At 42.1% G+C, this 27,250-nt stretch overlaps 1 protein-coding gene across 2 annotated transcripts in view; it reads right to left on the bottom strand.

The window, feature by feature from the left end:
* Positions 1–27,250, bottom strand: part of AUTS2 (activator of transcription and developmental regulator AUTS2) — a 1,118,970-nt gene that overhangs the window by 440,388 nt on the left and 651,332 nt on the right. The window lies entirely within an intron of this gene.

Genomic DNA, 27,250 nt, shown 5'->3' with positions numbered 1-27,250 from the left:
TTGTTCCGGGCCCCTTAGGAGGGCAACATGCTATTTGAGATCTTTCATTTTTATAACAAAGTGTCAGGTTTCCTAACCCGGCTCCTAAAGTCAGATGCTACCGGAGAGCTTTCTGATCACCTATGCGCATAGCTGCACTTCAGGTGCTCAGCACTGATGCTCAGCAAGGTTTTCAAACTGATTCATGTACCAGAACACCTGGAAATCATGAGCTCGTCTGGGCTAATAATGGTTATGGAACACCATTAAATCCTGATATGTTTAATTTTGTGATGTGAAACAGGACAATTTGACTCATAAAATACATGACTATGTTACATATTTAAAAACAAATGAAAGATGGCGTCCTCCTCAGAACGAGGTGTTGAGCTAAATCTTATCCATGGTTAATAGTTTGTCTATTCATATTTGTTACCTGATCACACGATAATATATGCACTAGAAAAACCTATATCTAAGGTAATTTTACTCACTCTCTTGGTTCTATTCCCCATTTCTTTTTCTTTCTTTCTTTTTTTTTTTTTTTTTTTTTGGTGGAAAAAAGAGCATCATTTGATTACAGACAGTGAAATGGCTCAGTGTAGCTCGCAGGAAAGCTGTTTTGGTGGAGGTAAGTTGGAGAACCACCGGTCTCGGGACCATGCAGATATTTCCAAGTTCTGTCTCCTAGCCAATCAAACCTCCACAGACTTAAAGAGTTGGTGCCCAGCTCCTCTCAGAAATGCCAGCAAAGAGCCACAATTTAATCTTGTGCCTTGAGTTTATACTCAACAAAATGGTGAACACAAATCATTTCTCCCTCCTTCCCTCCCTCCCTCTCTCTCTTGTACGAACCCTACTCAAAGCTCTGAACATGACACTGGCCTCTGTCTGTTGTTTCAAGTCCTTATTTATAGTTTCTTTTCAACATTTAGTGACAAGGAAAGCACTTCCTATTCTGATGAACTTCGATGGTTCATCTCAATAAATAATAAAATAAAAACTGCAAAGGGAAAAAATGACTAATTTCCAGTTTTTGTACAGGCTGCAGGAAACTTGGCCTGAGTTTTATGCCCATTTGTTTTTTTTTTGGGGGGGGTGTCCTAGGTTGTCTGGTATAATTGTCTTCTCTCTCCCAAATTCTTTATTACTTGGCTAGTCCTCTTTTGTTTTACTGGATTTAAACCTTACATGTAAATGTTTTATTAGAAATGACCTAAAATCTGAGAATTTAGACTCAATCAATTTATACATATTTTCTAAGGCCTTTATGTCCATAGAATTGAAGAGCAGCTTGAAAAGATGGACAATTAAAAACTCGCTCAAGGCCAAAATGAACAAATCAGGAGACTATAGATGCTGGAGAGGATGTGGAGAAACGGGAACCCTCTTGCACTGTTGGTGGGAATGCAAACTGGTGCAGCCACTCTGGAAAACAGTGTGGAGGTTCCTCAAAAAATTAAAAATAGACCTACCCTATGACCCAGCAGTAGCACTGCTAGGAATTTACCCAAGGGATACAGGAGTACTGATGCATAGGGGCACTTGTACCCCAATGTTTCTAGCAGCACTCTCAACAATAGCCAAATTGTGGAAAGAGCCTAAATGCCCATCAACTGATGAATGGATAAAGAAATTGTGGTTTATATACACAATGGAGTACTACGTGGCAATGAGAAAGAATGAAGTATGGCCCTTTGTAGCAACGTGGACGGAACTGGAGAGTGTGATGCTAAGTGAAATAAGCCATACAGAGAAAGACAGATATCATATGTTTTCACTTTTATGTGGATCCTGAGAAACTTAACAGAAACCCATGGGGGAGGGGAAGGAAAAAAAAAAAAAAGAGGTTAGAGTGGGAGAGAGCCAAAGCATAAGAGACTCTTAAAAACTGAGAACAAACTGAGGGTTGATGGGGGGTGGGAGGGAGGGGAGGGTGGGTGATGGGTATTGAGGAGGGCACCTTTTGGGATGAGCACTGGGTGTTGTATGGAAACCAATTTGACAATAAATTTCATATATTTAAAAAAAAACTCTATGTTAACGTATGCTAATTTTTTTTGTAATGTTTATTTATTTTTGAGAGAGACAGAGCGTGAGTGGGTAAGGGGCAGAGAGAGAGGGAGACACAGAATCTGAAGCAGGCTCCAGGCTCTGAGCTGTCAGCACAGAGCCTGATGCGGGCTTGAACTCACAAACTGTGAGATCATGACCTGAGCCGAAGTCAGACGCTTAACCGACTGAGCCACCCAAGCACCCCTTAATGTATGTTGTTTAAACTCCATGTTTCCCACCGACGGTCATCTCCAAGGAGGCCAGTGTAGGTCTGCCTTATTTGATTTTTAAACTGCACTGTCAAGCTAAATCCCTGCATTATTCAAGGTTTTAGCAAGCGTTTTAATTAATTAATGTCTATGTGTTACTTGTCATGAATTTAAGTAATCAAAGTATATCATTTTACCCAAGGAAATTCCAAGTAGAATTTGTTACTGAACTTGAGCCTTTCTACTAAAAGGGAAATTGGAGAGAATCCAAATTCAATATTTTTATGAACTCATACCTACATTATTATAAATCATACATAAGGAAGGAGTTTTACATGGTGAAATGTCTTTTTCAAAAGAGGGAAACCACAGAGGTGTGACTTTTCGGTGGGCATCTTCATTTATCACTGGTGGCAACACGATTGGGACACTCTGAAGTGAAATGTAATAATCCATAGCACATTCTGAAAAGGGCTTCATGTCTATGGCCATACCACCCTGAACATGCCTGATCTTGTCTGAAAAGGGCGTCGTTTCCTTTCACCGAATAATTTCCCAAGGATACACGTATCCCAAAGAAATAATCATTGACATACATTATTTGTAACAATGATGGTTTGAAAAAAAATCCAAATATCCTAAATACAGTTAGACCACTAATGGCATTATCTGTATAACAGGACACTGTGTAGTCCTTAAAAACCAGCCTCTGGAAAACCATTTAACAACCTTGAAGAAACTTTGTGTGAGACACAGGAAGAAGGAAGATTGGAACGCTTACACCAAAAAATACTAGGATTGGTGACCACTCCATTTTGTTACAAACACAACTTTGATTTTTTCCTTTGAAATTTGCCACATTTTCTGAAATCTCTAGAATGCAGCTCTGCTGCTGCTATAATCAGCAAACCAAAAAATTCCATTAAGAGAGTGCCTTTGGGTATTACCTTTTTAAGAGGGAGTCAGCCTTGCTCTCGCGACAGAGAGCATTTCTCCTGCATGCTTCTCTGCAAGATGTCTGCGGGGGGGGGGGGGGGTGTTCACAAGGCACTCAGCGTAGAACTGAGCATCATCTTCAGACGCTCCCCACTTCAGACGCCGTGCCCCACCCCAAATCGAAGCTCCTGGGTAAGCCCTCCAGACTGCCAAGGCTGCCAGCACCACGCGGCACTCCTGATCCAGGCTAACTATGCTCTGCTGGGCACACTCTGAAGCGCACTCAGGGACAGATCTACTGAGTAAAATGCCGAGCAGTGGTTCAAAGCTGCCTAAATCTGGAAGGCAGCTATGCTCACCACTATACCACCAACGCAAAGCCGCCTAAATCTGAAGCAGCCATCGAGCAGACACTATCACCCGCGGCCCCCCAGCCTCAGTTTCCTCAGTTGTAAATGGGGTCTTTACGGGCCTGTCGAGCTTCTACTCTGCCAGGAAGTTGCAGCGTTTTACAGGAACAGTGGAAGGAGTGAGACACGCAGGGGTGACGCCGAGTGAGAAGAGGGCCCCTGCTTCTGCTCCCAGTTCGATTTGCAGGGATTCCCTTGCTCTGGGCGGGAGAGCGGCAGCAGACGTGCACAGTGGTGACGGGCACAAACTACAGGGAGGAAGCAAAACGCCGCGCCCTGAGACCTGAGGAGGGGGCGTGCTGGCTGAGAGTGAAAGACAGAAAGCAGGGCCCGGTCAAAGAATGTGAACGTGGCTGGGGCAGAAAGAGCTGTCGGTGCTCCCCCTCCCGTGTTACACCACAGTCACCACAGAACAACGAAATGGCAGCCTAGGTATGTCTAAAAGAAGAGATAAGGAGGGGGGAAAAATAGATGTTTTTATAGTTCTTGCTCTGGGACGGGTGAGGAAAAGAGGAGAAGCGTGCAGGACACCTATAAAGCCCTTCTGGCAATAAGGGAACATGTGCAATGCAGATTGAGAGACACGTTTCTTAGAGAGGAAATGGGGCCATGAGGTGACCTTCATAAATCTCTGAATTATATAGCGTTCTCTGGGGTGTCTTCTATCTAAAACTACTGTAGCCTACAAGGGGATTCAAATGGATAGTCTCTGGCTTTCCTGAGTTACTGTGCAGCCAACCAAACAAGAGCAGAGTGTGGGTGAGGGAAAACCACTAGAGCCTGATCGGTGCTTACGTGATGCTCTGGGAAATGCAGTGGGACAGTACGTGTGCGTGGGCGTGTTTGTGCACGTGTGCGTGTGCAAGTGCATCCTCTTCCAGTTGCTAGATCAACCTCAGCTCCCTTCTCCTACCCAATGGTGCTCAACTGGCGATCACCATCTGCCTTCCAGGAACTGCTTCTGTCCTTCAACAGGCAATTAACGCAAGCCTATTATAGATCCCTGGGGCCCTTGGTAAGGGGAAGAGGGGAGAGGGCTGCAAAAGGCATCAACTGGAAGGCCAGAAATCTCATGAGGACAGGAAAGACACTGGGCCTGGTAAAATAAGTAGGGACCAGTGGCTATTTGTCATTCCCTGCTAATTCGGGTTTTATTTGGGGGGGGGGATTCATGTGGGTGGCTCTCATTTGCTGGCTCCATCACAGAGAACATAGGGCAGCGTGAGTACACAGGTCAGTGCTGTAGGCTCCTTTCCCGCTCGGAGTGGTATGTAGGAACCCCAGTGAGACTGAACCCCAGTGAGACTCTGGGGAGAAGCATTTTGTCTCCAAAGATTCTACCCCTGATAGAGAGCAGCCTCCCTGATAAACTCTGCACAGCTATAAGGGAGCTTGAAGAAGACTGTTCATTAAGGTGCAGGCTAAATGCTCTTTTTTAAAGAGAAGGAATGTTCTAGGACAGGATGGAAATGATCTCCAAAGGAAACATCTTCAGAAAAAGAATTGCCACACATGTATGTGCAGACACACACATACTTTTCATTCGTGTACCCACTCATTCTCTCCTGGTATCTCAGAAGAGCTCAGAGGGGCAGGGAGTGAAAGTCAAGCAGCAGAAAGAAAAAGAATGAGCCCAGACGGACTGTCCAAAACCATCTGATTGGTTAAGACTCCAGGGTTTGTACCCCAGACCCCTAGGTGGGCCATCTTTAAAGTAATGAACACACAAACACAACCTGGTGGCTTTATTACTGAACTCACACTAGATAGTGGTGCATGGGTGGCCAGGAAGACAAAAGCCAAGAAGACAGGAAGAATTCAAGAATAGTTTCAGGGGACAGAAGGACAGAAAAAGGATGCAATGAGTTAGCTCAAGAAGACAGTCAGTAGTATACGTACGTCACTGGAAAACATTATCTTCAGATGACTAAAACACTAAAGCAAGTTAAAACAGTATCAGGGCAATTTAGTATAACTGTGACGTGCTGTGGGTTCTATAAACCCAATCAATGCCTTTGGTTTTGAGGGCATTACACGAACAATGGAGCTCTATAAATTAATATTAGAAGTGTCTGTCAATCTCTCCTTTTGGGATTTGGTATGGAAGCTTTTAAAAAATGTATGTATCTAAATATCACCATCCATGATGCAATTCTTCAAAATGTAAGCCTTCATACTACCTACCTTGGCTGACTTAAAAGTCATTAATTAATTATAAGATTACAGCAGACTGGTGAGGTCTGTAGGATGAAGGCAGTGGGAGAGACCCACACAGAATCTTCCCTTCAGAACCTCACAATACCTCATGTTATCAAAGGCCCAACCTTACGGGTTCAAGAAAGAATACTATTTTAGAATATTCTCTTTTTGAGACAAAAAGCTCCTGAGCTACAACAACCCAATAAGAAAGATCAACACATACTGAAACACTTTATTCCTCTGAGTGTGAAAATTAAACAAGAGAGGTAGGGAGTCTGAAATTTTATACCTACTTATAAAATTTTAAAAAACCCATTTTTATGCAGTAATAATGAACAATAGCCTTTAATATACACAATTCCCTCACTCAGGCAAACCTTCAGGATATTCTTGTGAACAGAATGTAATACACTTGCTGACGTGTCTCCCCCCTTCGCCCTCCACCATACATGGTATTAATACAACCACACACACACACACACACACACACACACACACACACACACACCTAAAATGTAATTTAGAACAACTGAGGGGAAACTTCAGTTTGAATTAAGGCCTAAATGCTTATGCAAAGAATTTTTTTCAAAAAGAAATACAGAATTACCCTGAAGTCCAAAATGTAATTCTAACCAACAGCTAAAATATCTTAGGCAAGTTTAATGAAGGAAGACCTGCCATCAGAATCTTAAGAACTTGAGAACTTGGTGCTTTTAGAGCCAGTTAAACACAGATGATTAAACCTCCCTTTATAATCTTTGCAATATCCTTTACAACCCCACTTGTTTGTTTAGCAAATTAATGAGATTTTCCAGTATTGCTGAGGACATTACATGTCTACTTCCCAAAAGTCTACCCGTTAGAAGTCTTTCTAAGTTGTAATGTAAGAAAATGTAAGCCTTTGTGTACAATAATAGGTGAGAAATATTTCCTGGAATGCTGTACTCAATCGCTTCTCAAAACATCATTCTTCCTTCTAACACGGGTGGCACTGGGGGCTTGATGGTTTTAATAGCTGCTGAACAGTCTCCAAAAAATGCTCGAAAGAGGAGTTCTCCTGCTAACATATATTGATGAATGAATTAGTAAAATTCAAGGCTGCTTTGGGCTGAAAAAGCACTGGTGACATTCCTGAGGCATATGAAATTTTTGGCATTAATGTTTATATTTACCCTCTCAAAAATCTGCAGGCAGGCACACCAAGGTCATGTGTCCCGCTGGATGAGAGTTTGCTGCAATACTTTATTAACATGGAAAAGGAGGCGATGCGCTAAATAGAATGCCCCAGCCACAATGTGATTAGACAGCTGGCCCTCAGGTTTCATCTGCCTCTAATGACATTTATGCGAACACTCAAAACCACATATCTATCTAGGTCTATCTCTACATCTCCATTTATCTACATATCTATCCATATCTACATATCTATGTACGTGTACATGAGACAACACACTCTACGTGTGTGTGTGTGTGTGTGTGCATAAAACGACCTGCCACAGAAGGAGTTTTATTTTTCTTTATAAAGAAGACATTCATAAAACTTTTTGGATTTCTGTATCACTGGCAGATCATAGGTCAGACTATGTGTTATGGTCTCTAATTTATAGGGAAAAAAAAACAATATGGCATCTAGATGTAAGTCTTATAAAGACTGGCTGATGACTCTAATCAAATAGGGAGATTAAAAAACAACCCCCCTCCAAACCCCTAAGCCAAACTTTGGAGATACTGATTAAGTGGGTCTGAGCTGAAACCACAAGATATAAATATTTTTGCAAGTCCCTAGCTGTTGACCCTCGAGTTTGGAAACCCTGTGCTGGAGCAGGAAAGGCACTGTGGTGGGGTGAGGGAGGCCCAGGCTGAGACTTGTCGAGGATTGAGGGCGGCAGCAGCAGTGTACAGAGGGCACACGGGGACTCCGGCACAAGCTTAGAAGCACCAATGCAAAGACCTCGCGCTTTCAAGCGCCTATTTTTGAGAGCAGGATTGCCATCCCCGCGAGCTAGTGAGAGAGGAGACACCTTAAGCGAGGGGCGCACGGAGAAAGAAGTATCAGCACCACAGCATCAGGTACCGCACCTACAGCACATGGGTACCCAACCACAATCGTGTCAGAACACTGCAGGAATGTAGTCTGAACTCAAGGTCTGAGAAGCTGTTTGGCCTTTAAAGTGTGAGTCATCACGTGTCAAAAGAAAATAAACAGAGTTTGCTTCGAGGTGCAAAGAAGAGGCTGTAGGTAAGATTACCTAAATGTGCCAGAAGAGTCTGGAGGCAGAAAAACATGGTGGGTTATAAAAGGATGAACAGAGTGGAAACAAAAAAAAAAAAAAAAAAATCCCATTCCATCTGTGCAGCTCTGAGCCTAAAACATGGCAATCTTTATTTGGAAAAAAAGTTAATGAAGATTATGGAACACGAAATGACTTTTCATCAACTTATTTCTCTAAAAGAAGCATGCATTTGCATTTTCATTGAACTGATCAAATGTTATCTAAGAATTGCTTAATTGCCTTAATGGTTTAATTCTATTTGCTGCCAATCTGATTAGCAAAGTGTGTGTCTGTGTGTGCACCCGTGTGGGCTGGCACTGAACGGGAGGGTGAAACCTATTACTGAAAGAACAGCGATGAGGAGCCGGCTGGCTTTTGGTTAATTGAGAAACCATGAGTGGTGTGAGGAGGTCACTGTATCATTTATTTTAATTTTCTCCTCTCCCGTCTTCCCAGTCACTTGTTCATCTCAGGAACCTGCGTTAGATTTGAGACCGCTAAGAGCACGTGTTAATTTGGGTTAAGGAGAAGGTGAGCCCAGGTATTACCGGCAGCGTAGTGATTTAATAGGAACCTGGATATAATTTAATAGATCCTTTGAGCCTCAGTCAGACATGGTTAATATGGATTGGGGAAACATCTCATAGAAGTTAATACATACATTAATCTCTTGGGACCTTGCAACAATACACAGCCTAAGAAAGTAAAAATAATCTCTTCCAACCTGCAGGGGAGCGTGTATTGACAAAAGCCCCGGATTCCGGCTTTGGGGCAGGGTGAAAGCACCAGACCAAGCTTCCAGAAGCGGTTCTGCCCTCGGGGGAAGTCACATTCTGTCTCTGTGTCTCGGTGTCCTCAACTTCAAACTGGGACGAGTGGTTTTAAATTTGTTTTTTAAAGGGCCTTGGGTTTCAGAAGTGCACCTCAGGACCTGTGCAGGAAGTTCAAGGGAAGCTGGGCAGAGGAGATTCTATCCTCCGTTTTGAGCTCCCCAACCTCCCTCGGATTTTATTGTACTTTGATCAGGCTGCAGTATTGATATGCTAAACAAGATTTGGGTTGAAAAAAATGCTTTCTTTGGTTAAAAGTGTTAGATAACTACTGTCTCTAAGATTCTGTACAGTTTTAATAAAGTCCTCCCTCTGAACACTCTGTTTCTTCTGCTAGGAAAATTTATCCTCCTCTTCACGTTTTGAAGCTCCAACTTCCTCAAGACTTCGATCAAATGCCATTTTTTCTACGAAAACTCCCTCAACAGGAAGCTTAGCTATGGAGGGGGCTTCTTTGCTGGAAAGCAGTTCTGTGGCTACACTTGGCAGAAGAACACTCTTTCCTAAGCTGAAGATACTACATAGTTGGCGATTTGGTCAGGGATCCTGGATGATTAAGGATAAAAGCAGACCCAGGACAATATATATCTATAGGCTTAAGTTCATTTCTTTTGATGCAGTAACAGCACTCACAGAAATTTATCCTAATGAAACAAGGACAGATATGTGCAATGATTTATTACAAGGAGGCTCAGGTGATAAGGGTGGAAAATTAAAAAAAAAAACAAAAAACACTAACCGTAGAAGCAAAAGTCAAATACACACACAAAAACAGTTAAACAAACTTTATACTTTGAAATAACACAGAGTCATTAATTATCATGTTTTGGAAAAGTATCTCATGATGTGGGAGGACGACGACTATATAATGTCGAGCAGAGAGGGCAGGGCATAAAACTATATATAGAATATGCTGACAATACTGTTATTCATCATAAGTACTCAAAGGAAACTTAACAAGAGTAGTGAATGATTGTTCCTTTAATTTGCTTCATCACATTAGTAAATGTACAAGCAATTTTGTTTCCATCAGCTTTCTCTAATTTTCAACCACATGATACTTCCAAAACATAAATGTGTGAGAAGTCTAAATCTACTACTGTAAGAACTTTAAAGATAAGGGTCGCGGGGAAGACGCCTCTAGAAATGGGTTCTAAGTATCCACTCTGCCACAGACTAGCCGCAGGGTTCAGCAAATGGTTTCATGCCGCTTTGTCATTTGCAAAGGAAAGGTGTGTATCTTAATTTTTTTCTATTCCTAGTGTTTAAAACGCTGGAAGTTATCACTGATGTATGTTAATTATTGAGTGGACTGGTGGATATAAGGATGAGTAGATGGATGGAGTGAATGAACTCTAATGAAAGAGTATAAAGAAAGATGAATTAAAATCCTAGGCTTCTTGATTCAACCCTTAAAATCTATATTATTAACTATCAGGGCACCAAGTGAAACTTGAACCTGACACAGGGAAGCCTAGTTTGTGTTCTTTTTGATTCTTCCGAGCTAAGGTCATGTGCCTTCACAGATCCATCAACACCTGGGACTGGTCCCAGAAGGGAAACCCAGATTTCACGATTAAGTTATGCACTGGGATGCACTGTCTGTGAGCGGCTAGTAGTGAAAGTCAGAGTGGCAACAGCTGAGCTGGAACAAAGGCAATCTGGTAACATTTTGATGATCAAAGACAGGAGACCAAGATTTAACTGAATGAAATACGCCACATGGAACAGTACTCATAGGATGCACACTGGAGCTTCAAACCCGAAACACAACAAAAAAGCAAAATCTATAAAGGGCATCTAGCTGGAGATAGAACTGAGGTTAAAAAAAAAAGAAAAACAACACAAACAGCGAGGAGTAGGAATCAGCATTCCAGAACAACACAGATGGGACAATATCCCCCAAATAACCTCAGAAATGTGGCCTTCACCGAGTCTGAGAAAGAACAGATTGACTGTCCATCTTGGTCATCCAGGCAGGCTCTGACCACAGTAAGAAGATACTCATCTCTTGGAGGCCACTAGAGAGATGGACATATGCTGGAGGGAAGCACCTAAGATTAAGGCCCATCTTAAAGGACCCCTAACTTGCAACCAGGGCATAAAAAAATAAAATGAGGCTGCCTGTTATTCACATAAACTCCAATTCTATTTTATGAGCGGGAGCAGAAAAACAGAGAATACTTTACCCTTCATCTTTCTGGCTATCAAAGCTTTTCTAGGTAATGCCACCAGCTATGACTGCTCTCTTTTACACAGTGAAATCGTTTCTAAGTGAGTAGCCTAGTATATTTAGAGAAGTAAACTATTCTTGCATATGTCTTCAAGATCTATAATGGAAGATAAATCCTGTTAGCCTGGGCATGGCAAGGTAATTATTTCAACCGCTACATTTCTGTGGAACAAACAAAACCATTCCTGGCTTATGCATTTCCTATTTAATGGCAAAGGGAAGAAATGCTATGCTCACCATGCCCAGAACACTGGCTGTCACAGACCAGTGGCAACCAGAGTGAGGAGAGGCCCGGTCAATTATCACCACTGGATATCAGAGTCCTGTGGGCTACACGTGCTCATATCTGCCTGTCCAAACTAGCCTGGAATGGAATGATGCTGAGCAAGAAGCAAAGGGAAAACTATCATGGTTGGAACATCAGGGCATTTGGGATGCAAAGCAGAAGCTTATCTTTTTTACTGTTGCAGCTCCAGAGAAAATCAATTTTGACACAGAACTGCCACTTTACAAGCAAATAACTATACTTTCCAATAACCTAATCTGTGCAAAGCCTACTGAAAATTCCCTAAAGAACCAGTAGTTAAAACCTCCATTAAATCAAAGGGTTTAATATGGGAAGGGAAGATAGGATGTGGTTTGACTTGGGAATGTAATGGACTCAGTGGGGAAATAAATACGTTGTTTTATGTGTACAGTTACAGAATATGAGAACACGGCATTCATTTCAAAGGGAATTCTCTTGCTGTGCAACTTATTCCTAAACAGATGTGATTTTTGCTTATTCAAAAACATTTAGGTAACAATTACAGCATAATAAATTATAATTGCCATCATCTTCCAGCTACGTAATGCCTTCTATGCAAACACAAAGAAAAGGCAATTACACAAAACTGTAAAACCCATATTCAGGTAGGTTCTGAGGCCTAGATTCAAATAATCTACATTATTCTCACATAAACACTGCACTGTGCCTCATGTATGTATCTTACTATGCAGTGTGGAAACTACTTCGCAAATAACTAAGGTTTGTTAATCACTGGCTGGAACAGTCCCCAGCAGGTGAATTTTCAGGGTACCAGGAATGCCTTCCAGCCCTCAGATTTCTTTTCCAGTCTTCAGCTACCATCTCACTCTCCACCATACAGAGCTTCAACCCACTGGCCACTCACATGCAAATACTCCAAAGAGAGTAGAACATTGTGCAGGTATCATTGTTGTTAAACCTTAGAATAATTAAACTACCAGATTTTCAATAGGACCATGTGCTAAGGGCAGGTAGGAGCTGACAGGAAGGTGCACAAAGGGTTGGGGCGCCTGGGTGGCTCAGTCGGTTAAGCGTCAGACTTCGGCTCAGGTCATGATCTCGCGGCCTGTGAGTTCGAGCCCCGTGTTGGGCTGTGTGCTGACGGCTCAGAGCCTGGAGCCTGCTTCGGATTCTGTGTCTCCCTCTCTCTCTGCCCCTCCCCCTCTCATGCTTTGTCTCTGTCAAAAATAAACATTAAAAAATTTTTTTAAAAAAGAAAGAAAGGTGCACAAAGGGTTGACAAGTGTCTGTGTGGCTCCCTCCCTCAGGAGTAGCATTTTGATTCAGGCTCCATCAGAGCATTAAGTGACCAATATAAAGCCCACTTACTAACCAAGCATTTTTAATTCCTTCTCTAACTACAAGGTAACTCGCTATCTTACAACCACGACTAAAGAAAAATGGAAGCGATGGGAAGGAGATTCCTGTGTATTTCTCTAATGTCTCATTTGCCATTGCCTCTCACCAAAGCCACTCAAATCTCCATCCTTATCATGCATTGTATCTCTCATCTGGAAGTTCACACTAGTACTCGAGTGCTCTTTAGGTCACATATAACTTTAAAAGAAAGAAGAAAATCTTGCCCGCTGAGTTGGTGACATGTCTAGGACATTGGGGCTGATGGTGTGCTTCCTGAAACATTTTTAATCACTTATGAGTCCTGAAACATACACATGCTTTTACATAATCATCAGAAACTCTAAGATCTAAAGTCCCACTGGTGAGTGATGTTGAGTGGCTTGATCATGCTTTCCCGTAAGCATTTTGGATGGGAATGTGTAGCGGACGATGAAAACTTTCAGTAACTAAAGTCTGTGTAGGTCATAGGACCGTTGTATGTCTCAGGACGTGATAAAGAGATTTAAGAACCAAAGTACATGACTAGAGACTCCAAGAAGGCAAGGACAACCTGACTCCTATACTCCTTAAATCTAGCACAACATCTGGCATAAGGGGATAAATATTTGTTAGAGTAATAAAGATAAGCTTTTGAGATATCCAAAGACCACCAGTAGGTCTACAAAATCACTTCTGTGAGCCAGGAGAAATGAACAAAAATACAGACAATGAAAATTGGTCTAAACAGATCAGTGCTAAGTCCTGACCAGGTTGAAAAATCTGACCCCACAAACAGCTACCTTCAAAGTGTGAATGAATGATGGTTTTGTTTATACTGCTTGGCCTAGGAGAGCAGGGTGGCTTTCCATTCTGACCAAAAAGTTCTCCGGGCTCCTTAGTATTTATAAAATAATCCTGCTTGCCAGTTCATCTTGTTTTTTAAGATTACTAATCTATTCTTTATCACGGGGATGGGAAAGGGATATCATCAGAAGTCTACATATGGATGAGAATGAACCATGTCACTTGAAGGAAAAGCTTCAATGCAATACCTTGATCTTTCATCAAAGGTCAGAACTAAAACAACATGGATTCCATGACAGAATTTTCCAGGAATCTCCAACTGAGGACATTGTCAGTTACGTTCTCCAGTCACTCCCTAAAACCTCACGTGATGCATTTTTAGAAGTGTTTAGAACGAGGCAAAAATAAATTGCTTCTCTCCACCCTACTCCCAACACCCAAATAAGAAGCTAGTTATCTCTTCTAAAAACAGGAATTATCACATTCTTCCACTGCCCTGGCTTCCAGGAACCTCAGTGTCAATTTTATCAACAAACTCAGCAACAACATGAATGTTGCAAAGTTCTCACTCCGCCCAGCCAGGACTCACTTTTACTCCTATTGTATTAAACATTCCAATTGCTTCAAATGCCTTCTTGAAAGCTGTGGGTTAAAAATAACTATAATAGTAAAGAAAAACATATTTATTTCATACATCTCTCCAGTTTGTTCACAAGATGTTCCTCTGTTTAGTTCAAACATGGGATTACAAAAGGTCATGCCAGGTACATTTTTGTTTTCTGGCAAATAAGAGTGCTGATGGTCAAAGATGGTGGAATGTTCAGGCACTGTGAAACTAATTTCCAACTGCAAAAGAAAACTCAACTTTTTATAGTAGTCCATTGGAGAAATGTGTATTCAGGCACATAAATAAATCAGCTATAAACATAAGATATGTATGTGATTTATCATACATGTGGATAAGGAAAATAGAAACAGCAAAATTAGACCACCTGTCTTCAGCTTAATGATTTTAAGACCTAGAGGGGAGACAGTTATTTCACATTTATTTTACCTGCCTATTATGTTTGGTTAAGGAGGTTTTTATAGCATTGAAAATATACACACTACCTAATAACTTTGCTTCCTGGCAGGCAGCATTCTCTTAAAAATCTAATTTCTTGGGGCGCCTGGGTGGCGCAGTCGGTTAAGCGTCCGACTTCAGCCAGGTCACGATCTCGCAGTCTGTGAGTTCAAGCCCCGCGTCGGGCTCTGGGCTGATGGCTCAGAGCCTGGAGCCTGTTTCCGATTCTGTGTCTCCCTCTCTCTCTGCCCCTCCCCCGTTCATGCTCTGTCTCTCTCTGTCCCAAAAATAAATAAACGTTGAAAAAAAATAAAATAAAAAAAAAATCTAATTTCTTCTAAGAAATGCTATCGTCATAACTAAATGCCGAACAATCCCAAATGGGCAGGTTAACAATTGTCAAAGGATCGGATACCTGAAGTGGGACAAAGGAAGGTTAAACTCAATCACACTGCAAATGAGGAGGAGGGAAGTATTTGCTTTCTCACTGTAGTTACACTATCAGTGGTCAGTAGAACCATGAGGAATACTAGGAGTCAAGTGTGAGTGACCAAACCAAACTGAACCTCAGTAGGAAAAGAATTCGAATCTACTAAGCGCTCTGAGAACAGAAAATAAATTATTCTTATTACTGACACAAGTATCATTTCCAGATTGAAGACATGCTTTCTCTCCAACATGTGTCTTCCCTGATCTCCAGAATGGAAACACGAAAATCCCAAGTGATTCAAAATCATGTTGAGTAGCCTCTTATAAAATACTATCTGGGCAAAAATGTTTTATTTAACATCATCAGTAATTTGTTTTATGGCCTTGGGAAATTATTTTCTCCTTTACACAGAAAAACATAAATGTATGATTATTGATAACAGAGAATTTGAAAGTTACTACCTGCTCGCCTGTAAGACATGCTTGGAGATGCCTCTTGTGATCAACTTTGGTGAATGTCCTACAATGGTAACTCTTCATATGTAAGGTGTGTCACAAATTGCTGGTTTCCACAACTCCCTGGAATCTTGGCTTAGTTTAGCTCCTTTGCTAAAATGTACAAGACTTAGAATAATGTCATTTTCCTCATCAGTGACAGAAGTTTATGAGCATAGTGTGAAATCTCATACAAAAATGCAGCTTTCATTAAATTAAGTCTCTTTTCCCACTCTGAGAGAGGCCTAGCATTTACTGAAGAATAGACAGGCTTTATGTGTTTGCTTTCCCCATAACAGAAGTGTTTAGATACTTCTAACATCTAACTGTCACTAGATCTCACCTCTAACCTGTGTAGGCTAGAAATTATACCTCCAAACTGCTTCATGAAGATTAAAAAAAAAAAAAAGGAATACATTCTAACAGTGGCCCAGAAGGGAAGTTCACGATCACCTAACCCTAAACACTCTAAATAGCTCTGGACTTTGACCCAGACACTTAACCTTTATGAGCTTCCATTTCTATTTAAGTTTGTTTGTGTGTTTGTTTAGACAGAGAGGGAGAGAGAGCACGAGCAGGGGAGAGGCTGACAGAGAGAGGGAGAGAAAGAATCCCAAGCAGGCTCCTTACTGTCAATGCAGAGCCCGATGCAGGGCTTGAACCCACAGCCCTGGGATCATGACCTGAACCAAAATCAAGAGTTGGATGCTTAACCAACTGTGCCATCCAGGCATCCCAGCCTCCATTTCGAAATTGAAAAAGAACAGACTTAGAAATCCTAAAAGTTCTATAAATGAAGACTTCTCTCCATTCCCAATGTGCACTTCTTTCCGGTCCTCAACACCTACCCCCAAGAATACTGGCAAGGGGACTCCACGAATGACCTGCGAATGTTTCTGTTGCAGGCTGAACCAGCACCCTCTAGGACATTCCTCAGTACCTCCTAGGAAGTGGGTTATCAGTAAGCATCTGTTGGATGAGTGCGTGAACACATGCATGGATGAAAGAAGTAGGACCACAGGGATCGTTTTCTTTCCTGGTCTCAGAATGCTCTCAAGTACAGCACAGGATTCTGACCGGATTACACCCACTTAATGCTCAGATGCTCCTTTGATCCCATGGGCAGTGACTCATTTTACATCCCCTTCAATTTCTGTCAATCATACATGTTAACCTATTCAAATAAGTTCTTTAAAAAATGGTTCTTCAAGAAAAATTTTGTGTTTGTGGAGAGAATTCCAGAATACCCGAAGCTCCTTTTGAATCCACAGATCACAAGCTAAGCTCCGGAGTCTGGCTAATTTTCCTGTCGCTCAGAATCTGTCTTATTAACACTTTTAAAATGAAGAGACACACCCAGTGTTCTGATCCTCTGCCTTTTTACCCTTGAAGTGACAGCACTGTCTATTGGGTCCTGTGTAGATTAAAAGGTATGCCCTACGGATTGCGTGATCTCTAAATCATCCATGATGTATTACGCTTAGTTTAAATGAGTGAGTCCCATTTGCACAATTGCCCTATTAATTCACTCATCATTGATTTACGCCACTTTTGCTGGAGATCTTCCACCAGACCCCTATTTTACATGGATCTGCACTAGCTCGGTTTCAGTATTTTACTCCAGGCCTCCCTATCTCATTGCTCTTCATTTGTCTTCATTTATCTGTCTTTTATTTCCATCCTCCCCTGTTCCTCCCTCTGCTGCCTTCCTGAAGTTTCTTCTGGCTTCTCCTCCATTTTCCTTCTCCTTTGGCCTTCCTCCCCTCTTACTTAAGAGCGCCTAATAAATCTCCAATTAGTGGTTAGCAATCCAGAGAAAAGTCTGAAGGCTAAGAAATACAGGCAGCGCAAAGCGCTTGATAAAAGTCAGGAAGAAGGTGGAAAAAAATGCTCAGACTGGAATCTAACCTGAGGGTTTCAGGTATTAAGCTGTTAACAGAGGACACCTTTGCTAAGGATCGAGTGATAAAGATGGCAAAAACTGTGCCCTTCTGCCACCTTGGAGAAGCTTTTAGTTTTTGTTTTTTTGGGTTCCCCCCCCCCCGTATCTCATCTTTAGCAACTCCTTTACTCTTCAGTTAACAAGCAGGAACTCCCCTCTTGTGGCTGCAGCCAGAACCAAATCAACACCTTGGGGAGCATTTACGATCCAAACACTGTGGGGGCTGGCGGAGGGCTGCGGTATGGCCATTATCACTCTGATTTCTACAGGTAGGCTTTTAAGATCCTCATTAAACTAAATTTTTTGGTCAGACCAGGAAAGTCTTTTTTTTCTTCCCGAGATGACATAGGACTTGTTGGTCATTGCTTGTGCGCTCCCTTTCCTCGACCCTCCATCTTCCAGGATCCACGTGATTCCCTCATCCAAACAGAAACTAGCAGTGACTTCATGCCAAGATATATACAATGAAGGCATCATTAAACATAACAGTAAGGACAGGTATCACTGCCTTCTCCCTATCTTTTGTGGGTGAGAGTGTTGTTTTTTATTTTGCTTTAGGGATTTTAATTCTAATACCTGGGTAGATGACAAGAAAAACGTGGTTACCAAAACACTAACCTGAAGGGAAGAGCTACATGCTTATTTAATTGTATTAATCACGATAAACTCATTGATTCAATAATATCTGACTTACCTGGCTTTTTCTTAGCTGGCACTTTAATAAGAAACACTGTACTTGGAACATTCCTAAAACACATGAAGGTATGGCAGTACACTGCAAGTAAATAAAATAGTTCATCTTGATCGTGAGCCTCTGTGGCCAAGGGCCACACGCCTCTCATCTCTAACTCCAACGAGCAGCACAACAGATGGATGAGGGCAACAGGAACCACACCCGACTACCCCCTACTCTCTCGACGCTTCCCTACATTCTGAACCTATTCATGAAGCTCCCCAGTATTTAGGCAGGATAGAGATCCAGCCGATCTCATAAGGAGAAAAGACAGAAAGGCAATGCTAGACAGAGCTGGGACAAAACAGAAGGAAAGAAAGAAAGTAATTAAGGCATTAATGGTAAATCAAGGGAAGTTTCCACCCAGTAAAAGCAGTGACTTCATTATCTTGTATTTTGAATCTGGAGATTGACGTAAAGATGGGATTCTTGTCACGGAACAAAGTGCTGGCAGGGGTTTCTACCACAGTGCCTCAGAGAGAGGCCCCCATGATCAAAGCTCTGTTTAGAGAAATCAAGAATTAGGCAGCTCCTGGGTCCAACTTTGGATCTCCCCTTCCTGCAAGATACTAAGGCTGGACCTTGGGTGCCATCCACTAAAATTCGAAGAAAACTTGGATTCCTTGTAAGTGCTGTTAAAGTGGTGCTCTGTGGCAAAATAAATGAACTAATAAATACATTAGCATTATGTACAGGAGTTAGGAGTTAGGAGGCCTTTATTCAAACACTCAGAAGATGACCCAATTTGGCCTCAGGCTCATAGAACCATAGGGACTGACAAAGATTTTGGAAATAATCTTCTCTGATCTCCTCAGGAAGGTTCCTTTTGGGTCTGTCCCTTTTCATTTACACTTGGTAACATAATTAAGCATTTTGATACATTTTAAAGAGAAGTATACATTTCTCTTTAAACACAGTATCAGTATTTTAAAAGATCCTAAAAACTTCAAGATTCCTCTAGCTTAGGTTGAAAACATTCTTCCTCAGAAATATATCCTTAAATTTAAGTTCTATGGAAAACAAAAATGCTCATATTCTACCCATCACCCTAGTATCTTAGAGTTGAAGGGATACTTGAAAATAGCATCCGTGTGGGTTTTTTTGTTGTTGTTGTTGTTTCTGTATGAGCAAGGGTGGAGTATGTGGTGGCACACAACCAGACTCTGGCCTCAAAACCCCACCTTAAGGGAGGACCACTTCAAATCTATCCGTTCATCTGTTTTACTGGAAAGTCTTCCAGAGGTAGGCCTTCAACCCCTTCAGCGTCTTGCTATTGCTCGTGGACCAAAGACCAGAGTTGTGCAGCTGGCCTGCAGGCCGCCGGGGTTTCCAGCTTTCAGACCTTTCACTCTGAGGTGCCCTCTCTCAAGGCCTGCTGCCTGCACTCCGTTCTCCCACAGCCGCTCCAACCACTAATCTGGGTTCTTTCCTGTTTCGAGCCTTGAACACGCTGTTTCCTTTGCCCAAAGACTTATCATCCCCACCTTTTCCTAGCTAATTCCTGCTTACCCAACAGGTATCAGCTGAAATGTCACCCCTGAGCTGGTCCATGCTTACAGCCCTTTATAGCACCATTCATGGCAATCGCCGCGATTTTCACTTAGTAACTCAAGGTTGTTTCATATAGGTCTCCCCTGCGGGGGTGTAAGCTCCACAAGAACATCTCTTGTTCACCAACACATTCCCGCATCTTACCCTGGGCCTAACACACAACAAGGGCTCAATTAAATATTTGATGAATGCCCATGCGTGCTAATGGAGGACGCTACAGATACACAGAAGTATACAATGCCAAGAGGTAACGATCAATATTGAATACTAAAGAAACATCAACATGTGACCCAGATCAAGACTTTTAAGAAATTTCAAAGAAGTTATCATGACATGGAGGCGGCTGAATAAGATTTCGGAGACAGAATGAGGAAGTCAACACAAATGGGGGCCAAGAACGATGTTTACTGATGAACTATTTTACATGATCGATCTCAAGAAATCTACTGTCGCCACCACAATCGTGTTGCTCCTAATCTCTCAAGATAAGAGTACCACAGTAAATGGCAGAGTTGAGTCCATTTCACGTCTGGTCTGACCCCAATAAGGGGTTTCCACTGTATCATGCTGTCCTGCCCACTGTACAATACATGCTCCCAAAGAGGAAGCCGCACTGGGGCTGCGCCTCCAAGGGCAGACACTGAGAGGTTCTCGGAGCCAATGTGTTTGGTAATTACTAAGTGGGGGATACACTCCGTAACTACATGGCCATTACTGTCCCTGAAGATTACATGGTACAGGCAATCTGAATGGGAATTTACTACTTTATTCCCAATATGATTCCCATGTTGACTGAAATGTTAAGAGCTTCAAAGAGCTTCAAACAGCAGAGAGTTTCAGAAAGAAATCACCCTATTTGCCTACTTAAAAAAAAGCAGCACGGCTCATACGATGCAATTTTATTGTTAACCACTGCCGAGTTACACTGTCTGATTATTTGTGCCCATGAAGGCAACAGTTCAATTGGACCAAAAGGAAAGAGTATGAAAGAAATCTAGCACTCAGAAGAATGGAGCCCTCTTTGGCCCTCTTCTTCAAATCCTTGCTTCTGAGGAAGCAGACAGGAGTCTGTGATTCTTGTCCACAGAGCTTCAGGCTTTCAAAACAAGCCTGGGCCTGGGCCTGTGGAAGCTTCCAGAGTGTTCTGATGCTAAGGAGTTTTCCCTTCCGGCGCTGGTTCGCAGACTGAGTGAGCTACATCTGATCTCCACATCGCAAGTGATTTCTTATCAGTTTCATCTGCCTTAAGGAACATGAGAGGGTTTCCTCAAAAACTCATAGGATTCCGTAAAACAGTGTGAAAGTCCCTTAAGACCTTCCGTTTTTCTTTTTTTTTTTTTAATTTTTTTCAACGTTTTTTATTTATTTTTGGGACAGAGAGAGACAGAGCATGAACGGGGGAGGGGCAGAGAGAGAGGGAGACACAGAATCGGAAACAGGCTCCAGGCTCCGAGCCATCAGCCCAGAGCCCGACGCGGGGCTCGAACTCCCGGACCGCGAGATCGTGACCTGGCTGAAGTCGGACGCTTAACCGACTGCGCCACCCAGGCGCCCCTGGACCTTCCGTTTTTCTCCTGAGCTCCCTTTTTATCAAGGCTTTCTTATTATCAAGAATCATTCTGAAAAGGCCGATGTGTTCAACCCCAACTATAATTTTTAGAATGCTAATAAAAACAAAAACAGGGTTCTTTCTTTCTTTCTTTCTTTCTTTCTTTCTTTCAACCAATCAGGTTGGCAAGATGAGGGGAATGGGGAACTGATGAAATCCTGTATTGGTGAATATGTGAAGAAATGGTCCCCTCCCAACACATTAAAACATGCATAGCCTTTGAATCAGCAATTCTGCTCCTAGGAATTGACCCTAAAATGATCAATGGGTAAGTGTGACAAAAAGAAAGTAGAAGGATATTCATGGCATCCACGTTATTAAAATGAAAAACTGCCATCTAAATGTCAATAAATAGGGAAATGGTTAAAAACTATGTTGCATTATATGATGGTATACTATGCAGTCACTAAAAATTACTATGGAGAAACACACTGATGAGGGAAACATGTCCATGATTTATTGAGCACTTAATATATGATGTGCATTATTGCTGTATGTATTATTATCTTTTGTTTTGTAATGTGTATATAACTTTTATATAATCTTAAAATAAAAACTGTACATATTTAAAGTGTACATGTTTTTCATATACATATATGTAGTGAAACGATTACTACACTTAAGCTGTTTAACATACCCACTTTCTCACACAGTTACCATTTTTGTGTGTTTGTATGTGGTGAAAACATCTGAAATGTCTCTTAGCAAATATCCAGCATGCATTATTATTAACTACAGTCTTCTGGTTTCAGAAGTATTCACTCCTGACAGACCCCACCTGTGAACTATAAACACACAATCAGATCAGCTACTGGATTTTGACACAGTAGCAACAATCTGCTTTTCTCTTAAAAAGTGGGGCGCCTGGGTGGCGCAGTCGGTTAAGCGTCCGACTTCAGCCAGGTCACGATCTCGCGGTCCGGGAGTTCGAGCCCCGCGTCAGGCTCTGGGCTGATGGCTCAGAGCCTGGAGCCTGTTTCCGATTCTGTGTCTCCCTCTCTCTCTGCCCCTCCCCCGTTCATGCTCTGTCTCTCTCTGTCCCAAAAATAAATAAACGTTGAAAAAAAAAATTAAAAAAAAAAGTTACCATAGCAGTTTGCTGGTCCCTAATTAAGAGCACTCGCCTCTTGGGGCGCCTGGGTGGTGTAGTCGGTTAAGCGTCCGACTTCAGCCAGGTCACGATCTCGCGGTCCGTGAGTTCGAGCCCCGCGTCGGGCTCTGGGCTGATGGCTCAGAGCCTGGAGCCTGTTTCCGATTCTGTGTCTCCCTCTCTCTCTGCCCCTCCCCCGTTCATGCTCTGTCTCTCTCTGTCCCAAAAATAAATAAAAACGTTGGAAAAAAAAAAAAAAGAGCACTCGCCTCTACCTTCCCTTCTTTGATTTTGTTGTGCTTCCTTTTCTTCTGAAAAGAAATGCTCTTACTTTAGTGTCAATCTGCTTCCTTGCACCTGACCCTTTTCTTTTCCTTTTGAAAGAAACTAGAGCTTCCAAATGATTCTGTTAAGTAGACTCCAAAGTCATGCCATGTTAAGTTAATTGTATCAAACAAACGTTAATAGCAAATTTAAAGGACAAATAAAACCTAACTCGGTAAAAATGATTCAGAATACTACAGAATATAACCAAATGTAAGTATATTTTACACAGACAGACATGAACCACACAGAATTACATATGCCATTTCATCAATTCCAAGAGACCCGTTCTTACACATTTCAACATCTCTGAAATTGAAATGCACCTGAAAATCAATGGCATGTCAGCTTAATTGTTAGTGCGTATTCTTAGTGGTACATGAAATAATGTTGCATCTTGCAGCTGATGGCACCTCCAATTAGATGAAATATGGTTTTGTCACCACAACGGTTAATTCTTTTGATGGTGAAGGGAAGGGCAGATAAATCAAATATTAAATGCTATCAATCCTCCCTTTCACAAAACAAAACAGAAACAAAAGAAAACCATTACTATTTTCCCCAGGTACAGCGATTTCTCCCACCCCACCCACAGATAAGCCGGTTTGCACAGAAACACGCACACACCAAAAATACAGCCATCTTCATATTTTGACTCAAAGCACAGCTAATATTCTGAATGGTGCCAATGGTAGCTTTTTCAGGATTCAAAATCCATCTTGTACCCTTACTATAGCACATAAATGACATAAACTTCTCATCAACAGCATAAAAAATTCATATTCTGTCTATATAGCAGCTGCTATGTTAGGTTTATGTCAACAATTGGCCTGATTTTTTAATAGCATAAATGTTTAAAGAGGTAGCAATTCCTGTAAAATATCTGTGGGGATATTGAAAGCTGATACACGTCGGAAGAGAGGCATTTCTTGAGGAGGAGGCAATTCTCCCTATTTTATCTTTTTCATCCTCTGCTCCTTCTCTTCCACAAACCCCCTGCTCATTATGGTTCATTACTTCTATCAACTAAATATGACAAGTGCAGCAGCCTTCTTTCTGTGGCCCCAGCATAATATTTACTGCTGCCACTTCTTCACAGAATTCACAAACACCCAGTCATTCTGAAATCTGAGAGGAAATTAGACACCTTTTGTGACACCAGGTGACTCCCAAGTTTTCTTTCCTTGGGTCTAAAATTCTGTGATTCTACAATATTCTTTTTCTACCGGGGCCCACTCAAAAAAATTTTTTTTAAATATTTATTTATTTAATTTGAGAGAAAGAGAGAGAGAGAGACAAAGTGCGAGCAGGGGAGGGGCAGAGAGAGAGGGAGACACCGAATCTGCAGCAGGCTCCAGGCTCTGAGCTGTCAGCACAGAGCCAGACGCGGGGCTTGAACTCAGGAGCCTAGCTTTGAGATCATGACCTGAGCCGAAGTCAGATGCCTAAACGGCTGAGCCACTACTGTGGCCCACATTTTGAAACAAGGCAAGCCCCACAAGGGGCCACAGGTACCCCCCAATTAACCCCCCACACACACATACATACGTACACACAGTCAGCAATGAACACTGTTCCAAGAACTCAAAATAAACATTAAACATTTCACCTTAACTTCATTTTCTATCTACATATCTGCAATCCCAACAATTTGTACTATCGTACTCTTTGATGGATCTACGTTGTTTGTTCTGTTTTTTGTTGTTATTTGGGTGGGAGAGAGCAGTCAACAGAATGCACAGTAGCACTGGCTTCCTCAGCGAAACCCACGGCTTAAGTTACACGGTCTTTTCAATCTTTCCTCTGCACCAATTGTGCATCACAACAATGGTCTTTAAAGACTGAACATACATCATTTGCTTATTAATATGGTGTGTAGCTGTGATTCATTACTCTGAATCTTCAAAGCACTGAATGGATACTCGTTGAATCCAAATTACCCACATTTGGTAACTGTGACAGAAAACGCACAGCAGATTTTAACACATGAAATAGATCACAGCATTTTTGTTCTCTGGATGTTAACAAACGTGAGAGCCAGGTCTTCACAATTACCCTGTTGCTCAAATCTTGCAGGTTTTCAAGCTGCCGGCTGCTGTCTGTTCTGTGGAATGTCTTCTGTGCTCCTCCCTCTTCAGGCTCTCACCTAAACTCCAGAGGAACAACTTCCTCCAACACTCGCCGTCTTTTTCACTCTTTGCTGTGAGATGGTCAGAACGAGGGGCCTTCCCTGGGCCATGCGACGGAGTAGCTGGGATCCCTGTACTGGCAAGACTGCAAGCGATCCTTTCTCTGGATGGCTTTCTCTCTATACTGCAGGTACAGCACGGGTCAGGCCGCTCTGCGAGTGGACTGCAGGCTCAGACACATCCCTATAGGGTCCCAAGGGATAAATTACGGCAGAAGGAGGATCTTGGCAGCCCTCTCCAGTCCAGCTTTGGCTCGAGTGATCTGAATTTTAGGAATTACTGGTGCTCACCCAGACATCAATCAGCGAGCGTGTTTTTCAGTTCCCGTGCTCCTTCATTCATTCACTCATTCATTCCCTCCCCACACACGCATGGAGACAGATAAACAGATACAGATATAAGGATAAGGATACAGATATGACTCTACAGACAACAGACACATTCTGACAGATCCCTAAAGGGGAAAAGAAGTAAACTCCTAGTAGACGTATCGTATTCCTTTCAAATTTGATCAGACAAAATACCCGTACGTCATTTAGTGAACTTAAGAACTGGTGAGGAACATCAAAGAAAGACTAATAGATTCTCATCATGGCCATACAATCATAACTTGCCTCTCAAAATGCTTCCTGGGTTAATAATGTGTCAGTCTAATACACCCCGTGGTGTCGGGGGCGGTGTGTGGAAGAGACTGGCATAGGGTGTCTTTGTCTGGGATCTTGACAATCCAGGTCCAAACCTCCACATGTTTATAGTCTATTCTCTTCCTCCATTTCTGAATCCACAGACCCTCTAAAAGGTTTTCCTCTAACTTATTCCTAAAACAGAGAGCACTCTTGCTCATGAAGGGAGTACATAAGGGGGCAAATGAGGGAGGGATGAGATGATGAGAGTCCTAAAGCCTCAAGTAACTACCATTTATTGAGCACTTACTATGTGTAGAGCCTGTGAGAAGCCACTAATATATACTACTTTGTTTAATTTTCTTCTCACCGTAATCCTGTGAAGTTGCAAATTATCATTCTCATTTCGTAGGTAAAGAATTGATGGGTCTGACGGTTGAAGGTAACTTGCTCAAGGTCACACAGCTCATGGGGGGCGGCGGGAAATAGCTCACATTCTTTGCTGCTGTGCCACACAGCTCTCACTGAAGACGCACAAACGTTTTACGTAAAAATAATTTTACAACGGGAGGTGGCAACAGATGACTCCAGCCAAAGGTGGCCGCTCAGTCTGCGGACTCGGTTCAAGCTGGAACTTCAGGGACAGCAATGTCCCTCTGGACAGGACCGCAACTCCTATAAATCTTCTCCAGATTCCACTTTCGGAACCAAGACAGACCAAAGCGCCGTCCGTCACCTGTCAAAACGTAAGCAGCTCCTTCGTCTTAGTGTATTCCTGGGAAGCCTCACCACGCAGAATTACCAGAAACAAGGACTCTTTTAAATAAACTCTATTTCCTGTCACATGTAAGGCTGATTCTTTTCTGGGCAACACTCATTTGAGCCTGATTAAATTGCCGTGATGAACTTCAGAGTTGAGACTGCCCTTGAGCTGAACATCTATCTGATCTTTAATTCCACTACCCACTCATTTCTTGCAGAGCTCACAATTCTCTTGGTCCCACCGGAGCAGCCGCGTTCAGGTTCTGCATCAATATGTTCAGTGCTGAATTCATTTCTGCAGGGAGTCCAGTACATCTGAACTTTCCAAAATCATTTGGCCCCCATTACTGGTAAGCACTGCTCTTAAATAGGCTGTAAGTCCAGCTAATAGGCTCCATAATCATAGTTGAATCGAACAAAAGGGTCCAGGAGAGAAAGCCATCAGTCATTTTTATTCCCATCAAATAAGCTGCAAAAGGCAGAAACTTTCCGATTTCAGAATCTCATGGTCTCAATTTGATCTTTGGGACTTATTAGAGAGGCAGGAGGACAGGAGGAAGAGACCTACCTAAAAGTGTGCAAAATCCTAATATCCAAAAAAAGGAAAAAAAAAAAGCTTTATTGTAAATATAATTCGAGAAGACAGAAATAAAGCAAGTTCCAATGAAATCAACTGGAGTTTTGACAGACTTCACCAGAACTGCTGGAGGCCAGAGCACTTTAAGCAGCTTCCTTCCAAAGAGGAACCTGATTACTTATCAGCATGGGGCAGAAATGTAGAAGAGGTGACTTTGTTGACAGGTTCACATTCTCCTTTTGTCTAACTGATAAATAATCAGAGGAGTCCATAAACTTCTAAGACAATGA

The sequence above is a fragment of the Lynx rufus genome, unplaced genomic scaffold, assembly GCF_022079265.1.
Source record: "Lynx rufus isolate CCGP_SWC_20201006 ecotype Redwood Valley unplaced genomic scaffold, mLynRuf1.p SCAF_27, whole genome shotgun sequence".
NCBI classification, from domain to species: Eukaryota; Metazoa; Chordata; class Mammalia; order Carnivora; family Felidae; genus Lynx; species Lynx rufus.
The sequence above is the reverse complement of the archived record's forward strand: the minus strand, read 5'-3'. Positions and strand labels throughout refer to the sequence as shown.